The sequence below is a fragment of the Canis lupus genome, chromosome 29 (assembly GCF_048164855.1).
Source record: "Canis lupus baileyi chromosome 29, mCanLup2.hap1, whole genome shotgun sequence".
NCBI classification, from domain to species: domain Eukaryota; kingdom Metazoa; phylum Chordata; class Mammalia; order Carnivora; family Canidae; genus Canis; species Canis lupus.
The window spans coordinates 18327155-18340765 of record NC_132866.1 but is presented as its reverse complement, the minus strand read 5'-3'; positions in this window follow the sequence as shown (position 1 = coordinate 18340765).

Sequence of the window (13611 nt, the reverse complement as noted above, 5' to 3'; positions counted from 1 at the left end):
ATAATTGTCTTTGGCTTTAAAGCTTATGTTATTGTCCTGAGGGAAACCAAGTTGAAGGTGGGTGGAGAGAGGCTATTAAAACCCTGGGTTCTTTCTGCACCTACAAAGAACATACAATGACTTCACTTGCCCTAGTCCTGGCAGCCAGGAACTGAATCAGCTTGGATAAGTTGAGTGCTGAAGTAAACACCTGAACATCATGGGAGCAGAGAACAGAGACACAGAGAAACTGCAGGGAAGCCCAGATACAATTAGCACATTCTGCAACATTTTAAAACTTAGTGCATGTCAAAGAAAAAGCTCCCTTGGACTCTGGAAGGCCACCAGAAGCAGGAGCTATATTTTATTCACATTTATATTCCTGTCTTTTAGTACAGTTTCTGGCAAAGTAAACCAGCAAGCACTTAGTTATTTGAATGTAGGATGGACCAAAAGAAAGAATGCGTGAGCGACTGAGAGAATAAATGTACAGAAACTAGTGTGGACCAGAAGTGGAAGGAACAGGAAAATGTGAAATCTAATCCAGGCTTCACTTTCACCACCTGGAAGATCCTGGACATGGGCTTGACCTTAAGCTTCATTGTTCTCATCTGGGAAATGAGGATAATTATCGCATTTACCTGTGAGAGCAATTGTGAACATTATGGAGTGAGATACAGCATATTAAGTTCTCAAAACAGTGCCTGGAATGTAGATGTGCTCAACCAATGATCAGTATTAATAATCATATTAGTTACCATGATTGTAATTATTGTCAGGTGAGCAATATTTTTCAGGACAGAAGAATGCATAATGTAGACGTATTTTAATAAAATGACTAACCACATAATTACTTAGCAAGGTTTTCGATCTTTCTACATTGTGTATCAGTCTTGCCCTTCCTGAAATATAAAGTGATACCCTTATATTTATGGATTACTTAACGTGTTTGAGGTGTTAGATGCTAGGGGCACACAATGAATTATAAAATGTGGGCTCTATCCTTCAAGTTGCTTTTACTACCTACAGAGGTAGAGAGGCAGACATAACACACAAACAAAAGAAAACAATGACATCAAGCAATCCGAGCTAAGCATGATAGGGGATCAAAGAAAACAAGGATTACTCGGAGATAGAATAACTAAAGATAGTAGAGAAAATACAGCTGAACTGCACCTTTTTAAGAAACAGATGTCCTTAAACTGGATGATGGGTAGACAGAGCAATGAAAATTAAAATTACTAATAAACATTTTATTTTTAAAAAACTTGGAAATTCTAAAATATCATTCTAAATAAACTTCAGATGATAGAGGAAATGAGCACTGCAGTTATAGACTTTTAGAGAATAGCAACTCTAAAAGCTCCACATATCAAATTTATGAGATGTGATCAAAACTGCACTCAAAGGAAATTATATTGTCATAAATACTTTTATTTTTATATAGCAAAGAATAAATATAAAGGAAATAATTATTAAATTCAAAAAGTTAGGAAATTAAAAAATATTCTTAAGTAGGAGAAAATAAAAAAGAATGAATTAGAAAGGAATTAACTAGAAAGCAAAGAGAATTATTAATAAAAATAAAGTGGCTCTATATAATAATCATATACCTTGAAGAGACATATGCATCCTGAAGAAAAAAGGAGAGAGAGAGAGAGAGAATAAGAGTGGGATGGTAAGGGGACAGGGCTATCTTCCATTAGAAATGAAAAAAAGTTTATGACATAGAGAGAATCTAAAATTATTTTTAAATGCCATTAAAATATTTGAATAAAGTTAATGAAGTTTACAGAGGATATAATTGATCAAAATTGACTACGTTAGAAAAAAAGAATTGGACAATAATCAAGGAAGCTTTTCTCTCCCTTTCTCCAATAAAAAACAAAACCAAACACCGCTATGATGTTTAATATACCTACATGAATTTAACAGATGGATCCTTTAAGGAATAGGTAATGCCCGTATTCTTTTAACTCTTCAATAAAAAAAAAAAAAGATGAAAAGATTCCTAATTTGGTTTTTTTTTTTTGAAGCTAATATAATCCTGATAACCAAAATTGGATAAATACAACACACACAAAAAGGGGCATCAGACTGTTTCCATTGCTGTTGTATCCAATCAACTCTCATGGATTCTGGCTAGATTAGCCCACCATATCTTCTGGAAGGAGTAAAATAATGCATGAACACAGAAGCAAGAAGAAAGAGGCTTTTGAGTTGTGGTAGGAGGGTTAGGAGGCTCATTTGAATGGACCCATCTTCATCTAATCAGAAAACTCAAGAAAACAACTAAAAAAGTACTGGAATTAGTAAAAAGCTCAGGAAATGGATTCATTACAAACATACAAAAAGGTTATCTTTATAACCAATTTTTAAAATATAATTAAAAAGCTCCACAATAAAAATACAAAACAGCTTGGGATAAATATATTTGGAATGTATAGGAGACTATACATATTTTCTTATGGTTATATAAGGAAGTTTAAATACATGGAAAATTATACCTTGGTCCCTTGGTAAGAAGACTGAACATTATTATATCAAGTATACCCAAATAAATTTATAGATTTTAATGCCTATCAATCAAAATACCAAAATGGTTATTTTTTAAAGATTTTTTTATATTTAATTTATCTCTATATCCAATGTGGGGCTCCAACTCACAATCTTGCAGATGGATGGTAGTAGGTACTGGGGTTGTAAGAAAGTGAAAAGGTATACAAAGTCACATGTCTATTTGCATTTTCTTGGGGAAATCAATACTAAATAAATACATATATAAATGCACACACAAATACACACACACACACAGTTTGCCCTACTGGTTTACCAATTATTTAACCATAGTTTTAGAAACATCTAAATCACTCCAGACTCTGATCTTAAATAATATATGGATGATCCATTATGTTCTCCAAATTAAAAGTCTAGCAGAATTGATCTCCTCTATTTGTTGACGGTGTTAGCATATGAGGGACACAATCTCTAGGGATATCTTCCATTTTGTCATACCCAAATACATTATCTAGGCCATGGTGTAATGCAAAATCTAAAGACTCTTTCCTTTCAAAGACTGTAAGCTACTTGTGACTTCCCTGGGCCAATTGTCAGCAGACAACATAAATAGTTATTTGGTGTTATATGATGAATAGGCATTTGATTTGTAACATTTCCAAACTGCTTCCCTTCTGTATAACCCAGCGAAGGATGATACACAAGATGGGCCCTTGTGCTGAAAAACTCCCTTGAAACTATCTGCTGTAACATAAAGGACCCCTTTGAAAACCTGCCAGTCTTGGTGTCACCAATGATCATTTCCCCTTCTATTTGTAAATTAAAGATAAACTTTGGCGGTTCTACACAACAGCACAATGGATATCAGTGATCCATGTCACTTATTATAGCCTCTCACTTTACCAGAAAACAAAGCCTCCTTCGCCTTATCTGTATACAATGGCAGCAACTACACATTTAACAGAAAGCTCTGCTGACTTACAAGATACACTTAACCACATGATCCCTCAGTTGTTCAGACCTTACTCTTGACTAAAATACCTGGAAGTTTTCTGCTTCTAGAACGATCTATCATCAGATTCTTCCCAAACCCATACATATTTCTCTCCATCATTGTAACACTCAACCCAACCACCCTCCTACTCTCAAAGGAGATATAATTTCATGACTGCCAACCTCTTACTCAGGAGTTTTTCTTGTCTTGCCTTGACCTCCTTGAAACCCATTTAGAGGACAGCCCGTGGCTCAGCGGCTTAGCGCCGCCTTCAGCCCAGGGTGTGATCCTGGAGACCCTGAATCGAGTCCCACGTCAGGCTCCCTGCATGGAGCCTGCTTCTCCCTCTGCCTGTGTCTCTGCCTCTCTCTCTCTCTCTCTCTCTCTCTCTCTCTCTCATGAATAAATAAATAGAATCTTTTAAAAAATGAATTCAAGGGGATCCCTGGGTGGCGCAGCGGTTTAGCGCCTGCCTTTGGCCCAGGGCGCGATCCTGGAGACCCGGGATTGAATCCCACGTCGGGCTCCCGGTGCATGGAGCCTGCTTCTCCCTCTGCCTGTGTCTCTGCCTCTCTCTCTCTCTCTCTCTCTGTGTGACTATCATAAATAAATAAAAATTTAAAAAATGAATTCAAAAAGAAGCTTATAAAACTGGATACGCAGTCATAACCCATTCAGACTTGCTTGTGTCCAATCATTTCTCAGAAGATGATTCTGTACAAGTTGGTGAACTTGTATACCTTACCAAGATCTGTCAGTTAACTAAAGACAAGAGGGTATCTGTCTATATAGATAATAGATATGCTTTGGGGGTAATTGATGATTTAGATATGATTTAGAAGTAACATAGCTTCTTAACTTCCGCTGTATACTACTACGGATGTTTATGCCAGTGTCTGTCTATCTACATAGTAAAATAGTGTATCTGTAAACAATATCAGAAATACTTCCTTCAGTGACCAAGAACTTTCACAGCCCATGGACTGCAAAGTAAACCACTGGCTGCATTGTATACACAGCATTTTATACCCTGAAAGGTATAAGAGAAGGGGGCTGCATTATAATTAAAATCCTCTAATAATTGAAGTCTTCCTCCCAATGAAAGAGGAGTTAGATTTATTCTGGAGCCTTCAGAAGGCAGATCAGAAACAGCTTATTGAAATTAACATGGAATGCAATTTGATTGATATAAAGAAAAAGCAAATAATTAACACTGGTCATAAACTGGAATTGAACACACAGTGATGGCAAGAAATATTATGGGAACATTTCACCAGAAATTATGTTTGCCTCTAGAAAATGCTATGGAGGGGCATTCCTGCAAGTAACAGACATAGAACCAAATGTTCCATAGGGTCCCTTCCAACTTTGAGACTGCAGGATTCTATAAGGAACTAACCTAGGGACTGAACATGACTCTGCAAGAAGGAAATCTGGTTCTTGGCTCATGTGCATCTTTGCTCATCTCTGCAGTTCAGTAATGTCTGATTAGTACCATGGGAATATTTACAAAATGGAACTCAGCAATTACTATAAATCTGAGCTTTTCTGTTTCAAAGAGTAGATTTACCAGAATAACGTTGGTTATCAGGGCAGGTGCAGTTTTATGGAAATCAATCTTTAAGCTGAAGATTGCCTGATAAAGTGGCTGAGTTGGTGATGTTTCTTTCTCCCCCAACTTGACAAAAGAAAAACACTATTCTGACTCTTACCAAGAAGCATTACCCCAGGGAATAAAAACCTCTAGGGCACTAAACAAAGATACAGTTTGAAATGCTGTTACTGGTGTAGAGAAAGTAAACGACTAATAATTTAGAAATCCATCCTTTCATAAGATAGTTTCTAATAAAATTTGTGTTCAATACAATTAAGGGACAATTCGATCTGAGCTGTCAATAAATAGATCATTAATAATTATTGTTAATGATAAATCTCTGTGATTTTTAGCATGTAACTCAGAGTGCAGAGAATTTAGTGGCTTTGTTAGAACAAATCTTAGATATGGCTTGTCATTGTTTACCTCTTGAAGACAAAAGGAGAGACAAATAGAATTAATGTTGAATCCTGCCTCATTCTAACAATGTTATTTGTTTAAAAATATTTTTCAGAATTTACAATATATTTGTTGTTTTGATTAATGTACGAAATAATATTTTTAATGATATTTCACACACACAAAAGTTAATATAACCTTATGCTCACAGGCAATAAAAAATTACATATCCATTTATATGTAATACTTTTGATGCAGAAAAGCATAAAAGGGTTTTCTATAAAACAGTTTCAGGCTTAAAATACATTACATTAGGATAAAATTCTGTGTGGGAAGTGGAATGAAATTTAAATTCAAGGAGAAAAGGAACTAATGTAAAATTTCCAACTGTTAAAGAACTTATTCTTGTGTGTATGTGTGTATGTGTGTGTTTTAAACTGAGGATAGTGAGTATCACATTGTTAAGATAACAGGGCAACAATTTTACTTTAAAATGTTAATATTTCCCACACTTTGGGAAATAATATCCTTGTCAGTTTGGTGAGATGGGGGATGGGAATGTCTGGCCTGCTTCAGTGATCAATCACATAGCACAGGGGAGTATGCTGAAAGCCACCCTGACCCAACTTAGCAACTTCTATGCACCTCACCTGGTGCAGAGGAGCATCTCCGTAAGTCCTGGCCTGCCTGATTGATCAGTTTAGCTAAGGACCTCAGTGAGTTGGAAGTCGTTAGTTCAAAATACAGTTGGAATACTCAGTGGCTGCAATCAAAAATGATGTCAGCCAGCCATGGGTTCTTGTCTTCTTCCCTCTCTGCTGCAGCCTGGCAAGTAAAAGCCTTGAACGACGCAGGAAGCAATAATTCAGATAATACAGTACAAAAAAGCCTCAGTTTTTCTGAATCCCAAACCTATGGCAATAACATTCAATGCAAGGATGGGTGTATTTGGTGTACCTGGTAATACTTAAGTGGCACTGGCATTTCTTCTGGGCAACTCAGGATGAGAAATCTAGATCTTCCAAGGCAAACCTTAGAAAACATATGATGGGTTCAAGGTGTTGGGACAAGAGAAATCTGGCCTATTTCTCTTAATTTTCTACTCTTATCCTAACTTCTCTCTGAAAAAGGAAGGAGGGAAGGAAGGAAGGAAGGAAGGAAGGAAGGAAGGAAGGAAGGAAGGAAGGAAGGAAGGAAGGAAAGGAGGAGGAGGTGGAGGAGGAGGAGAAGAAGAAAAAGAAAAGAAGAAGAAAGAAGAAGAAGAAGAAGAAGAAGAAGAAGAAGAAGAAGAAGAAGAAGAAGAAGAAGAAGAAGAGATGAGAAAGAAAGAAAGAAATTCATTTGCAGAAAAGAAGAAGACAATTCTTGGTTTAACTTCGCTCTTCTTTCTCCTGGAAATTAGAATTCTGGTTTTCTCATCCTAGCCTCAATGTTTAGAGCAAGTTCCCATGAGGAGAGGACTGTGTTGTACAGGGCAGCTTGCAACTAGGTGGAGAGTCTAATTCTGGGGGTTCGATATCTGTACGTCTGTGCTGCTACATACCTGACCACATCCCATGATGCAATTTCATTGGCAATACAGCTGATAGTTTGCCTTCCAGCTATCTGCTTTTGTTGCCTCTCAGTTTAACAGGGGAAGGGGGTCCCTAAAGCCTCCAAATAAGGGGAATCAAATTAAGAGGTAAACGTAGCTGGTCCAAATATGATTTTTATCAGGATCTGGAAAGGATGCAGTTATCATCAAGATTTCCATACAAGAGAGGTAGATAAGATGAGAACGGGGAGAAAGAAGGGCAGAATTTTGACATGCTAAGCAGTGAAAGGCTTTCCCTCAACTCGTTTTTTTTTTTTTTGTTTATTCAAATGTTCACCACCTCTGTAGGCTGGCAGTGTGGCATAGATTCTTAAAACTGGACTGAAAAGTAAAATAAAATAAAACTGGACTGACCTATCATGAGTCTTCAACTGTGAAATGTGAGATGACTGAGAGATCACAGGGTTGTTGCAACATAGTGGGGACTCCTCTCATCTGCATCTCTATTCTACTTGTATATATACAAGTAGATGGCTTTAAGGACATAGATACAATTTTTTTTAAAGATTTTACTTTATTTATTCAGAGAGAGAGAGAGAGAGAGAGGCAGAGACACAGGCAGAGGGAGAAGCAGGCTCCATGCAGGGAGCCCCACATGGGACTTGATCCTGGGTCTCCAGGATCACACTCCGGGCTGCAGATGGCGCCAAACCACTGCGCCACCTGGGCTGCCCAGGACATAGATACAAATTACCGCTAATTGGGACCCCTGGGTGGTTCAGCGGTTTAGCACCTGCCTTTGGCCTAGGGCGTGATACTGGAGTTCTGGGATCGAGTCCCACATTGGGCTCCCTGAATGGAGCCTGCTTCTCCCTCTGCCCGCATCTCTGCCTCTCTCTCTCTCTCTCTCTCTCTCTCTCTCTCTCTCTGTGTGTCTCTCATGAATAAATAAACAAAATCTTTTAAAAATCAACAAATCACTGCTAATTGCAAAAACTTGACCTCTTGGCAACTGACTTTTAAATTCACTGTCCTTCGTCTCCCTGACTGGTAAGTTTATGCCTCTAGTGATATGGCCCAAGGCACAAATGTCTTTCATTCTTTTTGAGGTGTGTCCGCCACTGTGGATACAGGAACTCACACAAGCACACACTCCAGAGGATAAGTTCTAGCAAAACGTTACACTGCTTTAGATCATGAACTCTTCAAGGGCAGAAACCATGACCTGATAAACATGATACTTAATGTCAGGGATTCATGTGAGGGACTTGAGATTACACCTGGTAGATTTGGATAGTTCATTTTTCATTGTTCATTCATTCATTCACTCAATAAGTATTTATTGAGTGCTCACCGTGCACCATGCGTATCTTATAAATTGTGGAAATAATCATATATTTCTCCCATCTTTCCATTCTGTAGCCCCTTTGCAATATGGCTTTGAAGCCTCTTTCATGAAAAGAAAAGAGCATTTCTTCACTCCTTTAATCTGGGCTTGGATATTAAGTTTAATTTGGCCAATGGGAGATATTAGCATGTATGATATAATCAAGGCCTTAAAAACATGCTTGATTATTGGAGTTTGCTTTCTCTGGTTGTTCTTGGGAACCCTTTGACCATAACCTTATGAGTGAGTCCAGGCTTATTTGTCAGATGAAGAGCACACAGCTATCTCCACTTTTCTTGCTGACAACCAGCCAACCCCTAGATCTATGAGTGAACAAGTTACCATATGCTGACAGCAAAAGCATAAGTTAACCCAGTTGACAACATGATGAGCAGAGAAAAACTGTCTCATCAGAGTCCCAAATTGTCCCAAAGGACCATAAGCAAATAAATAAATGGCTTGTTGTTTTAGGTCACTAGGTTTCAGAGATGGTTTGTCACACAGCAAGAGCTAACTTACCAGTGCTAGAAATTCAACAGTAAATAAATAGAAAATGCCCTTACTCTCATAAAATAACCTTTCCTTTCAATAGATAGATATAGATGATAGATAGATAGATAGATAGATAGATAGATAGATAGATATAGAGGAAGGAAATATCAGATATAATAATACAGAATTGAAGTGAGGCAATGTAATAGCAAATGCCTGGAGAACTTCTTAGGATTAAATAGTCAGGAAGACTTTTCTGAAAAAGTGATATTTAAGCTAAGATCTGAATGGCACAAAGGAGCAAATCAAGACTAGAGGTAAGATTTTTCCAGTCTGGTTTCTTTGAACAATCATGTTAGATAGGGACCTTATTTCTGGCATATATTGGGATGGTTTCTAGTGAGTATAAGGCAATACATTTCAAGACAACTTCCTGGCAAGTTGCCTTGAAAATTCTTCCTTGAGAATTTTGAAATCTGAAAATGCATGGTTATCTTCACTTTGTTGCGACAAAGGGGTAGTAGAGGAACAATGAGGACACAATTCTTGGAGATGTGAGGGCATATCTTGCAAGAGGAGTCCCCAAAATCTTTGTGCAAAGTTTGTGTGCTTGTAATTGGGAATAACACTGGGGAAACTTGGGAAATTTTCAAGCTGACAAGTTTTTCCTGGTTATAAAAGAAACTCCAAATATGTATAGGAGACAGGCCAAAACATGTCCAAAAGACAGCAAGATGGATGATGTAGACACTATGAAAGGCTCCTTTGGTCAGCGTATGCTTTTTGAGAACTAAATTGATGAAACAGTTTGTTTCCTACAGCTCCAACATGCAGGATTTCAACCATCTGCCCATTAATTCTCTGTCTGCCTAATGACAGTGGCCTAGGCTGTCAAGATGATACCTAATCTGTGTCCATAGACCTCAGGGAAAAGGTTAAGAGGAAAAATATGCAAGAAAAACTAGAGGTTCTGTGGAAAGAGTGTTGGGGTGCCTACCATATAGCTACACAACAAGAAAGCAGATTGGGAGGCTTCTTCTAAAGAACAAGAATAATGTTTATCAAAAGGAATGATGCTAACCTTCAGGAAGAATCCCAAATTGTAGCTTGGTTAGTATATAGAACACTTTGTATGCCACTGATAAAAGAGAATCATGGAACAATGATGAGAAATACTGAAAAAGCCACAGCAAATACAAGTATACATACAAATGCACAAATGAATATTTTTAGCAAAATCAATCAGTCTTTTCAGACATCTGCTGTATAGGACAAAATTAGAGTAAAATTTGTCATAACATAAAGGAAGGAGGAAAAGAAGGAAGAAAACAAAAGCACAGAGTAGGAAGAAAAAGGTAAGGTAAGGGTAAGAAGCTACCAAGGCCAGTTTAACCGAGTATGCATGCATGTATTAAGGTTGGAGTGAAAAACAAAGAAAGTAAACCAGAAAGTTATTTTGGATACAGACTGCTGTCCCAGGCTGGAAGACTTTTTGGATAATAACACCCAAAATTTTAGTAGCAAGCCATTGCTTCTCCGTCAAGGGAAGGATGGGTCGGTGGGGCAATTGCCCTTTGATGCTGACACCATCTTTACTTGCTTGCAATTCCCATTCATTATTTTCTTAAGAATTTATTTATTTATTTATTTGAGAGAGAGAGAGAGAGGAAAAACGAGTTGTTGGGGGCAGAGAGAGAGAGAGAGAGAGAGAAAAGCTGACTTCCTGCTGAGTAGGACACCCAATGCAGCACTCGATCCCAAGACCCTGAGCACCTGAGCCACCCTCACTCATTCTTAAATGCCTAGAAAGGTCATCCTTGAGAAGAAAACAAAATCCACACTTTATCCCCATCCATTGCTTTTGGCTTATTTTCACCTAAATTTGTTTAAAGTTAAATTTGCATTAATTTTAAAGGCTTGGCACTGATGCGAAATTTAACATTCTTAGTTGTTAACTGGAGAGCCCTTCCAAAGTCATTTTTTTTTTTCAAAGCAAAAGTCATTGCAGTCAGTGTCAGAATACAGACACAAACTAGGCACATATTCCAGTCTTATAGTCTTATTGAGAAGTCTATAAAATTGCTTCAGGGTTTTGGCTGAGATGTAGTGTCATACGGAATTTGTGCAATTAAAAACCTGAAAAGGGATGGAAAAAAACAAACCACAACATTCCTTCCTGCAGTTGGTTTTGAAGGATGTCAGGAAACACCAGGGAGCAGCATCAGCTGTTAACACCATGGGTGCAGAGAAGTGAGGGAAGCCAGTCAGGTCAGCAGCCGCTGAGTGGTGAAGAGGACCCTGCACTAAGACTTCCTGCCTTGGGTGCAAGCTCTTTCTAGTAAGCTCCTGCCCCCACCACAAAGTGGAAAGCTCTGAAATTTCCATGGCTTCAAGGAGAAGGAACTAACATGTGACTATCTAAGGACAAATGCTTTTCTAAGGATGATGGTTGCCTGTGGTCATGACTGTGCTTTTCCAAGTTAAAAAACAATGTCACCACAAGAAACAACTCTTGTTTCCTTCCCGTTTGGAAGTCCTGCTTGCTTGGAACTGACTTTTTAATGAACACATTAGCCTCTTACAACCATGATCATCAGGCTTATTCTGCCCATGGAGTGGAGGCTCTGGCCAGCTGGATGCCCCGAGAGAACACCATGGATGCCAGGCCCACTGTGCAGCGTGTGGGCCATCTCCAAGCAGACAGCATTAGCGGGGACTAATGATCCTTCCCTGATACACATCCGCTGCCACATCCGCCTCCCTTCTCTTCGGCGGGAGACATGCAAATAAAAATGGGCTACGCTGAGATGGAGAGGAATTAGCAGGAGGGATGCAGCTTCCCTTAAAAGATGGCAGCTCTACCAAGCTGTCCATCAGACCAACTTCAAAAGGCACTGAGACAGTCCCCTCTCCCTCAGTGATATGGGGACTTGCACAGAGTGGGACCTCAGTTCTTATTTGTTGACTGAGGAGATGAAAGAGGTGGCTGGGAGGACTGAATGTTTACAAAACATAACTTCCCAAAGGGTCATGGAAAGGAGCTGGCTGGAAGGATTCCACAGGCAGGAATGGGGGGCCGGCCCTGCACACAGGTGGGAGTTATAGCCAGAGAAATGTACCATGCATTTACCTCAATAAGACTCCTTTGCTGGGGGCACCTGGGTGGCTCAGTGGTTGAGCTGCTGCCTTTGGCTCATGTGGTTCTGGGGTCCTGGGATCGAGTCCCTCATCAGGCTTCCGCAGGCTTCCCTTTGCCTATGTCTCTGCCTCTCTCTGTGTGTCTCCCATGAATAAATAAATAAAATCTTTTAAAAAAAAAAAAAGACTCCTTTGCTCAACTGTAAAAGGGGAGTACTGATATAACTACCTTACATGGGATTTTGGGGGGAGTAAGAGTTTAATGAGACAATGGATATGAAAATATCTTGCATATTCTCAGCACTTAATGAGCATTCTTTCCAATTAACCAATGGCTAATTGAGGCTCAGAAAAGTGAATTAAGTTCCCCAGGATTACACAGCTAGCAAGAGACAGTGTCAAAATGGAATCCAGTTCTTCTGAACCCAGCACCCTTCCCACTAAACCTCATTCCCTCTACCTTACCAAGGACAGAAAGTATCAGAAATGTCATGGGTAATTTTTTTTTTTTTATAACCAGTCACTAGAATGTAGCTATTTCAAGGCGCTGGGGGAGGTAATCTACCTCTGAGATGGGAGGATTGAGAGGAGGTAGAGCAGGGGTGGTGATGAGCGCAAGTTCTAGAGCTTGACTGAGTGGACACATGGGCCCTATCACTTCTGGCTCTGTGTGATATTCAGAAAATCTCTTAATGTTTCTAAACCACATTGCCCTTTAGGCTTTTCTTTTTTTTCTGTAAGATGGAGATGATCATAATAGTATTTACCTGATAGGTGTGAAGATTAGAAGATCAGATTTGTGTGCAACACCTAGCACAGCACCTGGCTCATAGCAATAACTCAGTAATTGCTATCAATCATTACAGTCAAGGCTACGATTTCCAGCATATTATAGCTGTGGGATGGGGCTGATGATTGAATTCAGCTGATTACAGCAAGGTCAAGAGTCTGGGATCAATCCAACTCTTCTTTCTCATCCCCCCAGTCAAGACACACACATAATTCTTTTAGGTTTTATCAAACTTGCAGACCCAGGATCAGGAATCCAATAGCCAGGCCAGGGGGAGAGGGGTCATGAGTGAGGGTGGGACCATGCATGATAGGCAGCCAACTGGAACTATGGCCAGAAACACAAAGAACCAGAAGGTGAATAAAAAATCCTCACGGAGGTGTACATGAATAGATATGCATGCACATACACATGTGCACAGACACACACAGACAAGTCTGGACTGAGGAAGGGAAATTGTCTTCTCTTAATTTCACTGTCTGAAATTAAGATGTGAGAATGAGAGCTCAGGCCAAGGTGGGGGAAAGACTCCATGTATTCTTCTACCTATCACCCTGTCTCCCATCTGCCCACTACAGCCAAACTTTTCAAAACTGTTGCCTACATTTGCTATCTTTATTTCCTTATCTCTCCACCATTCCTCCATCCACTCCAATCTGACCCCACTTTGATGTCAGTGCATCTTAGACAATCTCCTTGTTTATGGTTTTAATTATCCTCTCTGTACCACTGACTCATATTATCTTTCTGATTCAGAGTTCTTTCCTAAACTGAAGACCTGTATATC